This window comes from Mesoplodon densirostris, chromosome 2 (genome assembly GCF_025265405.1).
Source record: "Mesoplodon densirostris isolate mMesDen1 chromosome 2, mMesDen1 primary haplotype, whole genome shotgun sequence".
Taxonomy (NCBI): Eukaryota; Metazoa; Chordata; class Mammalia; order Artiodactyla; family Ziphiidae; genus Mesoplodon; species Mesoplodon densirostris.
The window spans coordinates 150,684,698-150,693,260 of NC_082662.1; the positions used below are offsets into that span (position 1 = coordinate 150,684,698).

Below are 8,563 nucleotides of genomic sequence, written 5' to 3' on the forward strand. Positions count from 1 at the left end.
GAAATTTCACCTCACAGCAGTTAGAATGGGCATCATCAGAAAATCTACAAACAACAAATGCTGAAGAGGGTGTGGAGAAAAGGGAACCCTCTTGCACTGTTGGTGGGAATGTAAATTAATATAGCCACTATGAAGAACAGTATGGAGCTTCCTTAAAAAACCAAAAATAAAATTACCATGGGACCCAGCAATCCCACTACTGGGCATATACCCAGAGAAAACCATAATTCAAAAAGACACATGTACCCCAATGTTCATTGCAGCAATATTTACCATAGCCAGGTCATGGAAGCAACCTAAATGTCTGTCGACAGGCGAACGGATAAAGAAGATGTGGTATGTATATACAATGGAATATTACTCAGCCATAAAAAGGAATGAAATTGGGTCATTTGTGGAGACATGGATGGATCTAGAGACTGTCGTACACAGTGAAGTAAGTCAGAAAGAGAAAAACAAATATTGTATATTAACGCATATACGAGGAACCTAGAAAAATGGTACAGATGAACCGGTTTGCAGGGCAGAAATGGAGGCACAGACGTAGAGAACAAATGTATGGACACCAAGTGGGGAAAGTGGCGGGGCGTGATGGTGGTGGTGGTGGTATGATGAACTGGGAGATTGGGATTGACATATATACACTAATATCTATAAAATGGATAACTAATAAGAGCCTGCTGTATAAAAAAATAAATCAAATTCAAAAAAAATTCTTCATATTTACCCACAAAGAAACAAAAAAAACTTTTAAGATCAAGGATATGAAATTAAATTCATTAGAACTAAACAACATAAAAAGAAACGAAATTGAGTTATTTGAAATGAGGTGAATGGACCTAGAGACTCATTCAGAGTGAGGTCAGAAAGAGAAAAACAAATACCATATGCTAACACATATATATGGAATCTTAAAAAAAAATGGTTCTGAAGAACGTAGGGGCAAGACAGCAATAAAGACGCTGACCTAGAGAATGGACTTGAGGACACGCGGAGGGGAAGAGTAAGCTGGGGTGAAGTGAGAGAGTGGCATGGACATTTACACACTACAAAGGTAAAACAGATAGCTAGTGGGATGCACCCACACAGCACAGGGAGATCAGCTCCGTGCTTTGTGTCCACCGGGGGCGGGGGGGGATAGGGAAGGTGGGAGGGAAGCACAAGAGGGAGGAGATATGAGGATATATGTGTATGTATAGCTGATTCACTTTGTTATACAGCAGAAACTAACACAGCATTGTAAAACAATTGTACTCCAATAAAGGTGTTAATAAAAAAAACCCTAAACAACAGGTATAATTTCTAATCTTGCTAAGGGTCTTTTTAAAAGCAGAGAGGGACTTCCCTGGTGGTGCAGTGGTTAAGACTCCAAGCTCCCAATGCAGGGGGCCCAGGTTTGATCCCTGGTCAGAGAACTAGATCCCACATGCATGCAGCAACTAAGGGTTCACATGCCACAACTAAGACCTGACGTAACCAAAAAAATAAAAAATAAAAAAAAGCACAGAGATTTTCTGTAATTGGTATTATAAAACAACATAAATAAAACAAAACCAAAATAGTTAATTTCCAGTCAAAATAGTAACAGCATCTATTTCTTCTACTCCCTTAGGCCCTTGTCATTTAAACAATCTGCAAAGTGGTAGTTCTGTGCCTAAGTGTATAAATTTGGGGTATTGTCTCATGACATAAGATATTTAGCCCTGGTGAAAGGAAATTAATGAAGCACATCAACCTTAACAGACAATTATTTAAGGAGATTGGGAATACTACACTATTGACCAGACTTGGGAAAAGTAGGGTGATAGGACATCCACAACTCCTCCCACACTCCATTTCACCCTAAAAATCTTCTTTTAAATATGGAGACTCAAAAACTTGAAAGTGGACACACAACTATGTCACAGATAAATCTCTGTCTTTCTCTCTCTCAAGATCCATGCCACAGATCAATCTGTCCCTCTCTCTTTCTTCAAATACACCCTCTTATATTTATAACGCTCTTTACATCACCTCTTAAACCTTTACAAATAACCTGGAAGGTCAACGGGAGTGCTATTTTTATTATTATTATTATTATAGAAAAAAAAACAGAGAGGCCAAGAAACTTGCTAGTAGTGGAACCAGACCTAGAAACCAAGTCTCCTGCCTTCAATTCTGAAGCTCCTTCTACTACACACAACACTACCCCTTCTGTAATACAGGAAAGCCTTCTACAAAACATTTGGCTGGATTCCAAGACAGCCGTCCCAGACTGAATTAGACTCTATACAGACAGCCGTCCCAGACTGAATTAGACTCTATACAGTAAATAGTGTAAATAGTGAGGATTTAATGCAATTACTGGCATGGAGGCATACATCTTTTTATAAGTGAAAAATCAGTTGGTTTTAAGTTAAATCTACATAGTCTGTGTATGGTGGGGGAAACACGCAGAACACTCTTCTAAAAAAGAAGTCGAAATGAAGTATGCAGATTTGCACATTTTACAATAGCTAATAGAGGTAGTATAATCAACACAGTGAGTAGAAAAAAGAAAACAGTAGACAACTAAAAAGAACAATGTAAACAGAAACTGCATGATGGTTTTATTTTTAAGAAATAAAATGAGGGGCTTCTTTTCTTCCTCCCCCCACCCCAAAATAATTTGAGATTTTACAACATTAGGCTCTAAAATGAGAAGTAGAAGAGGATTTTATTTAGCCATCAAACAAAATCCCTGCCAAAACTGCTGGATCTGGAATATAACACATCAGAAATCCAAAGTCCTATTTGTAGATCAGTTACTTGTACTATATAGTTCACATTAACCAATTATTTAAATCTTTCAATTCTCGTATCTATAAAATCATAACACTCTAGCCAAACTATTTTCTAATGACCTTGGAAGGAGGAAACAATGTCTACAAAGGTAATGAGCAATACTTTAATTCCCATTATCCACTGCAAAAATAAATATTCCTCAAACATCTTCTGTGCGTGAAGTACTAGGCTAGGCTATAAGTGCAGAGAAAATGATGGTCTTTATAATCTAGAAAAATAAAGCACAGAGAAATGCTTAGCTAATGACAATAACTGCATGATAAATCTGAGGCATCTCAGAGAAACAGCTTTCATAGGACACCAGTCAAACAGAATGAAGTTGGATTTGATCAAGATACCAAATAAAAACAGTAGTCATTAGGTTTAGCTGGGAAGAGAAGAGGCAAGTAGGTAGCTATGTCCTTTAGGTTCCCAAAGCATATCACTTATCTGTTACTGCATTTAACACACTGCATGGTAGTTTGTCATCTCTGCTTATTCAATTGAATAAGAGACCCTATTCGCTTCATTTTTCTATCCCTAATCCCTAGCAGAAGGTCTGGCACACAGAAGATAATCAATAAATGTTTTTTGAACAGGCAAGGTAAGGACAGGTTTCCCTATTTAAATTATTTTAATCTATACTACTTGTGCAGGTAATTTACTCCCTGTCTCTCAACTCCAAAACCACCACTCTAGACTGCTCTGTGGTGCTTAGGCTGAGACTGTGCAACTGTATTTCACCAACTCTTCTGCCAGGGGGCTCCCTGTTAGGCTTTGCCAATGGAGGTAATGAATGGAGATGGGAAAGCAGGAAGAGGGGTGAGGGGACTTCCTTCCAGTTACTGGCAGCAGCAATTGGTTCCAGCCTCCAGCTTCTTTCAGTATCCCCCAGAACTAATCAGCAGCTCAACAAGGCTGACCTCAAAAGTTCAGAACCAGGCCAGTAGAACCTCTTCTCTGAGCTCTTTAACTGATTACTATAACGTTCTCTTTTCGCTCGTCTAACACTCGTCTAACCATCTCCCTGTATTAAATCCCCTCCGTTCAAATTCCTATTGAAGTTTGTTTTCTCTGTTGGACACTAACACATTGTTAATCACAGTGATTCTAGCTGCTCTCCTCTGAGATACCTTGCTTCTTTACTGAAGGGAAAAGCAAAGGAACATTGGAGTTATAGGTAAAATATATTTTAGAAAAAAAAACACCAAACACTTTAAATTTGTGTCTATTAAATTGCAATTAAAAAATCATTTAACTTTTGTGATTTAAACTATTCAGCTTGCAAAGGAAAAAAAAGAGAGGAAACAAGAAACATTTATTAAACAGTTCAGACTATTCCAAGCACCCCCCACCCCACGTCCTCTCACTAGAGCACAGGTATCCTAGAGAAAATGTGAGATAGTGGAGCTGGTCTGCTGTTCCTCAGTGGTCTCAGTTCCCACAAGCCTCTCCTGGTATGAGCATGATGCCACGCTGAATGTGATTCTTATATTTAAAGACTTTTTTTTTTTTTTTGCTGTGTTCAACACAACCCATACTGCAGGCTGACTACTTCATCTAGTGTTCAACAAAAGAAACAACAATCTATTCCAACACTAAAGATGAACTGAACTTACTGGTATGTTTTCCTATCCTAAGGGATTTTCAAGCATAATTTCTTACTACATGTGTTTTTCATTTTACGCACTGACGTTAGAATCTAACTTCTTCGTAAACTACAACTACACACTACAGCATAGGAACAAAAAGAAATCCCTCTTGCTGGAGAGCCCCAAATCAACACAACTGTTGAAAACAAATGACCAAAATGCTTTGTTCAAATGTTACGGTTTGTTACTTCATTTAATAAAATGCCCTCGTTAGACAATTTAATCTGAGATTAATTTCAAAAATAATTTTTCAGGCTTCCCTGGTGGCGCAGTGGTTGGGAGTCTGCCTGCCGATGCAGGGGACACGGGTTCGTGCCCCGGTCCGGGAAGATCCCATATGCCGCGGAGCGGCTGGGCCCATGAGCAGTGGCCGCTGAGCCTGCGCGTCCGGAGCCTGCGCTCCGCAACGGGAGAGGCCACAACAGTGAGAGGCCCGCGTACCGCAAAATAATAATAATACTGATAATTTTTCATTATTGTACTTAATAAATTGGTTTTTTTAAATTATGACAAAATGGCAGATACGTAGAGAGAAGGAAAAGTCAAGCAATGAGAATCTTTCTCAGAATTCTTAGTAATGTATGTATATAGTTCCTGAGCATCCAAGAAAAGGTATCACTAGCCCCAGACATATTAGTCCACTTCGGCTGCCTAACATCCATAAGACAAAAGAGAAGTGAAAAAAATTTTGAAGTTTAAAGTCCATGCCAGTTCCACTGGGGTTCCTCCACAAAGCATAAAAGTGGAGAGTGGGCCACGTACTCCCTTAGCATAATTCGGGGACTCATCACCTAGCTCCTGCCCATGGACATACTAACACCAGTTGCTACTTAACTGCCAGAAGTCCCATTACCACGGTCAGTATATCCATGTAAAATCAACCAAGCTATACACCTTACAAGAGTCACCAGAGGACCCGTCTGACACATTAGGTAGAAAAAGTGAAAGTCTTGGGGGGGGTCGGGGGGAATAGACAGGATATCTGGATCTACAGAGAATGGACAGGGTAAATTTTACTGTACCTCTGTACCCAAATTATATGGGGATCTACTCACTTAAATGCAAATAAACATTCAATAAGTTATTATAATAACATTGATATTTTGAAAGATTCCAAAGAAATGAAAAACATCAGGAAATTTAATAACTAATGTCTGACGACAATGTCTGTCTTCCACACCATGCGTAACAAACATTAATTAAAAATCAAGTGTCGATCTGTACGCCGTCTGACTGTACATAATCTCACAGTATTTTTCCCTTTTTAAAAACTGCAAACTGTGATACACTGTCTAGTTTCCCCAGATTTAACAAATGAGTCGATACAAAGGTGTGAGGTGCTTTAAGTCACACCAGAAATGCTGCCGTAATTTTAATAAAGTGCATTTCAATGTTAACTCACTTTTCTTGCTAGAAGGAATTATGCTTCTGTGCTAATGTATAGAAATGAAACTGTCACTGAAACATCTGGTTATATATTATTCATTAGACATATATCACCTTTAGTCCAAAGACTGCATAATATAAACACAAATCACGAATAAATCAAATTAAAGAGACAGACCCGACACCACGTGCTGAAGGTCAGTAATAGACAAATGAAATTCCCAAGATGTTTGCTGACCTGCTCCGTATTTCTATCCACACAAACCTGCGAGCTAGCAGTCTGAGTGTTCCACACAGGCAGAGGAAAAAACTCAAAATTCGCAGACTGTTGAATGTCTGCATTGTCTACATTCTGTTAATGGTTCTAATTTAAAATCTTTCTATGCAGCACATTTGAGGACCATCAGCATATTTTTCTAATACTCAAGCGGACTAGCCTACTCAGGCAGTTTTCCTTCACAAATTCTCCGTTTCACTCTCACAACTACTATAATTTACCTCAAATGTGTATTCCACAACGGTACCTGAAGGAAATTATCTCCAATCCTTAGAAAAAGTAAGGGGCCATATTTGCTGTGTTAGCTTTGGAAAATGGAGTCTTATATATAACTACCCATTATTTTACTAAAAATCACGTTAAATGTACAAACAAGATTTTAAAAGATACCTGTTGATTGTGACAAGCAGAAATTTTAGGGGGAAAAAGGAATAACCAAGAGGCATATTGCTGCCATTTAAATGCTTTATAAATCAAAGGATGAAACACTCACTTTAAAACCAAGCTCTAACACCAATCTAAGTTATTAAAATATTGAACAACTACACTCTAATGCAAGTGAGGAAAGTAGATTATCTGCCAATTACACTAAGTATTCCAGCTGATCATCTTGGAACTACCAAAAGTAGACTGTGTGATGCAAATCACACATACATTAGTTTTCAACATAATTCTCAGTCTAAAACAATGCAACCATGTCTCAATTTTTTTTACTTTTTAAAAGAAGTAAACCATAGTACTACAATACCGAATGCAAAGCTACCCTTTTCACAGCAAACAAGTATTTTTACACACCTTCGAGAAACCTGACATTTTCAAACCATTTTACCACGTAAAAGGTACACATTCTCTAAAACTTCTGACAGCCAGGCAATAGATACCCAAAAAAGATTCAAGGAGATAAGCCTATAATTGGTCTTAGGGGCCAAATAATCGGAATGAACCTCAAAGTTTTAGAGACCAATTTTTACTCACAGTATCTCTGGGAGCAGGGAGGCAACGTCTGTAGGAGGGAAATGATCCTGACAACCAGGACGAGGGCTCCCCAGCGACACTCGGTACCAAAGACCTCAGCGTACACGACTGGGTTCAAAACGCGAAGCTTCCATCAGAAACAAACCAAGACACCCCCTCCCCCCACGACTCCTCCGGGGCAACCTCGCGGTTTTAGAAAGCAGCAACAGATACTCCCGAGCAAGCAAGCAGCAGTCCAGGAATGTTTTCACCAGGAGGGGTCTCCCCGCAGTCTACAGGGAACCCCGACGCCGAGGAGAGCCTCTACGCTCGAACCCGGACTCCAGCACCCCGGGGGGAAGCGGGCTATTTGCACAAAGCGCCCCTACCTCACCCTCCACAGTGCGGACACACACCCCCGGCTGCGAGGGGGAAGCCCGGGGAGGAAAACCCTGCATTCCACGCGGTTCGCCTCCGAAGAGCGGACGTGGAGAAGCTGGGGCCCCCGCCCCGGGAGGCGAGGGGGCCGCACCGCAGCCCCGGCCTCCGCGCAGAGGAGCGAGCGGTTCGCACGAAGGAAGGAATCCCCGAGATTCGCCCACGGGGTCCTCCCCAAGTCGGACTCCCCATCCCCGCCAAGACCCTCGAAGAAACGGTAACAATGAGAAGCCGCCTCCCCCGCCATCCCCTCCCCGAGAGTGGCCGGGGGTGGCGGCGCCATCTCCCCTCACACCCCCGCGAACACACACCCCCCCGGCCCCGGGGCGGCCGTCAGCCTCCCGCAGCCACGCCGAGCTAACGCGCAGCCGAGCCCGCCGCTTCCGCGCCCCTCGCCTCCCCGCCCGCCCCGCTCACCGGCTCCTGCCCCAGTCCGGGGCTCCGCTAGCAGCGGCCGGAGCGAGACTCAGTTACAAGACGCCGCGGCTGCCGGCGCCGCTGCACAATATGGCGAGCCTCGGCTTCCGCAATGGAGCTCGGGAAATACAACAGGGGCCGCTCAATATTCATGAGAGACCGAGGGGAAGCCGGCTCGGCCGGCGCAGTGGGGAGGGCGGGAAGGAGCGAGTGGGCGAGGGGGCGGAGGCGCGGGACGGGGACGTGCACTGCGCCAGGAGCGCGAGGGGAGGGGGCGCCGCCGCGTGCTGCCCGGAGGGCCCGAGCCACCGCCCCGCCCCGGGCCGCCCGGCCCCGCCCCTCGGCGCCCTCCGCGGGGCGACGGAGCCCCCGGGCAATGCCCGGATGACGACTGCGCCACTTCGTTCTCGGCGTTCTCTCTCCTTGAGGTCTCCTGACCCTACCTGCGACCCCCATTAAGCCTCCCTGGCCGGCTGCTGGGGATCGGGTTCGGACTCCTGCTCTCGCCTGTGACTCCCTAAAACACAACCAGGTAGTCTACCAAAGAGTATATAAAATGTGTATAAATGAAGCTACAAACTGAAGTAACAAAGTGAAAGAGTTCCCTGAACTCAAGATATACTATTGGTGAGATGAT

At 43.1% G+C, this 8,563-nt stretch overlaps 1 protein-coding gene across 1 annotated transcript in view; it reads right to left on the reverse strand.

The window, feature by feature from the left end:
• The window catches only part of RNF2 (ring finger protein 2), a 56,829-nt gene extending 48,632 nt beyond the window's left edge, over nt 1–8,197 (reverse strand). Inside the window, exon 1 of the mRNA XM_060088505.1 lies at nt 7,927–8,197. The gene's annotated coding sequence lies outside the window, so the exon portion shown is untranslated. The remainder of the gene's footprint in view (nt 1–7,926) is intronic.
• Between the last annotated feature and the right edge of the window lie 366 nt (nt 8,198–8,563).